Genomic DNA, 2,500 nt, shown 5'->3' with positions numbered 1-2,500 from the left:
TTCCCTTCCTCCCTCCCTCCCTCCCTCCCTCCCTCCCTCCCTCCCTCCGTCCGGGCAGCCGGGGATCTTGCTCGTGCCCCTCTGGGCAGCCCGTGCCAGCCTCCCCGGGCACCGCCGGTGTCTCCGTGGGATTTCCCCCCGCCCAGGAATCGCGTGGGGAGCGCTTCTCCTCCGAGGCAGCCTCCCGGCGACATCTTCCCGGCTTCCCCCCCCCTCCCCCCCACCCCGTCTGCTGCCGGGGTCGCGCCGTGTCGTGCCGACCCGGGAGCTAGCTCCGAGACGGACGCCTCGGGGCCGCGCCAGACGCCCGCCGCCTCGCCCCGGGCTGAGCTCGGGCGTTTGGGCGGCCCGGCGGCGCTGCAGCGTCCTCGGTGGCCGGCCGGCGACCGGGATCCGGCCCGGGGACGTCGGAGCCGGTTGTCGGGAGCCACCTGGCGGCCGCTTTTATATTGTCCCTTGTCTCTGGAGCTTCGGCGGCGACCTTCGTGAGGGCTGTGACTCGGCCGCCGGGCCCGAGGCAGAGTTCCGGGAGCCAGGCGACGCTGGTGGCGACTGTCCCGGTGGCGCCCAGGCGTGGGCGCCTCCTGCTGTCGCTTGAGATTGGGCGTGCAGGTCTGTGAGGGTGTGACCGTCGCCGCGCTCTCGAGCCGGCTTGAGGGGCCGCCTGGCCTGGTCGACCAGCATCCGCCCGCGCCCCTCCGGCCGCGGGGACCGACCCGGCCATCCGACGCCACCTGGGCCGGGCCGCCGCGGTGGGAAGGGAAGGGAGAGGGTCTTTCGCGCCCTCCGGAGCGCCTGTGGATGGGCGGTCGGGGCTTCTCCTGGCTCACCCTTTGGAGCGTTCGTTCCCCGACCCCCCTCCCCACCCCCTCCCTCCCCGGGTCCCCACAGCGCCCCGCTCCGGAGGTGGGGACCGGCCCGGGCCCGTGCGTTTAGGCCGGTGGAGGGCGCGACGGGCTCGGTGGCGGGCGCGCGTGGGTCCCGGTGGTCGGATTCATTCTGACCGATGTTTTTCCGAGTCGGACTCCAGAGGTGGGGACCGGACCGGCCTGGGCCGCGAGGGGTGACCCGGAGAGACCGGCACGGGCCAACACGGGTGCGGTCCCTCGTGGGCTCTGGTCGCCTGGGAGGCGCCTCCCTGGGAAAATGTTTTCAAGTCCCCCTGGGTCCGGGGACGTGGACGGACCGGGCCCTGCTCGCGCGGGTGGCCGGGGAGGGCGCACCCGGCCCTTCAGCGTGCCCACGTGGGTCCCGGTCGGCGGACGCGACTTTTTCTCACCCTGCCCCGCCCCCTCCTCCACCGCGAGTTCCGGCCGGGGGCTGGGGACCGGCCCGAGCCGTACTGGGTGGCCCGGATAGGGCGGCCTGGGCCCGGGCGCGGTCCCTCGTGGGGCCCGCTCGTCGGAGGCGGCCGAGTGGGATATTTCTTTGTCTCTAACCAAGTCCTCGCCCGGAGACTCGGAGGGACCGGTACCTGCCCGCGCGGGCGAACCGGGGAGGGCGACCCCGGCCCGCTCGCTGCCTCTCCCACGTTTTCCCGCCCCTCCCGCCCCGCCCCCACTTTGCCAGCACGCTCCTCGAGTCGACCAGATGGCCCCGAGAGCTCCGGGACTGGTGTGGATGGGGAAGTGTTGGGGACAGGTGGCGGGACCGAGGTCCTGGGGACCCCCCCTGCGATTCGTGGATGGGCCCCGCTGCCGGGCGTCGTGATTTTTTTCGCCCGAAATGGGCCTTTTTTGCCACCAGGTAGGTGCTGACACGGTCTTCCCTGGCGTCTGTCGCTGAGGACTTTGGGACTCCGGACGCATGCAGGGCTCTGGGCTTGGGACTGCCGCCTGGCACCCGAACCGGCCCTTGCTGCTTGAGCCGCCCGCCTGGGCCTGCGCGCCGGCTCTCGTGTGTGCGCCTGGCTGACCCGGCCCGCGGCGCCGCCTCCGGTCTCTGGCTCACCTGAGGGCGGCGGGGCGAGGTGGCGCGTGGGTCTTCTACCCCGTGTGACTCCCACCCCCCCGCCGCAGGCACCCGGTGGTGGCTGAGACGACCCCACCCCGCAGGCTCCGTGCCACGTGTCAGGCGTTCTCCTCGCGGGGTCGTCGGCCACTGTTGCCTGAGAGAAAGAAAAGGAGGTGGTGGGAGGGGGGGCTGCCGGTGAGGCTGAAGCAGGCTCCTCGGATGATGGTCCTCACCGTGCCCCTCCCCTTCGGGGCTTTCTGGCCCCTGGCTCGCTGGATTGACTGATCGATGTGGTGATGTTGCGCTCTCCTGGGCCGGACCTAAGTCGCGCCAGACGAGGGACGGACGTTCCTGGCGAACGGGACCGCTCTTCTCGTTCTGTCCGCGGGCCCCTCGCCTCTCTTTTCATGCCCTCCTGGCCTGTCGAGGGGTGTGTGGAAGGCAGGGGTGGTGGTCTCCGGCCCTGACCCTCGGTCTCCCGCCCCCTGCCTCACGGCGCGGGCGGGTCCGTGGTCCTCGGACACAGCAGACACTCTCGCTTCGCCTC

This window comes from Balaenoptera acutorostrata, unplaced genomic scaffold, assembly GCF_949987535.1.
Source record: "Balaenoptera acutorostrata unplaced genomic scaffold, mBalAcu1.1 scaffold_126, whole genome shotgun sequence".
NCBI classification, from domain to species: Eukaryota; Metazoa; Chordata; class Mammalia; order Artiodactyla; family Balaenopteridae; genus Balaenoptera; species Balaenoptera acutorostrata.
This window is presented reverse-complemented; position numbering follows the sequence as displayed.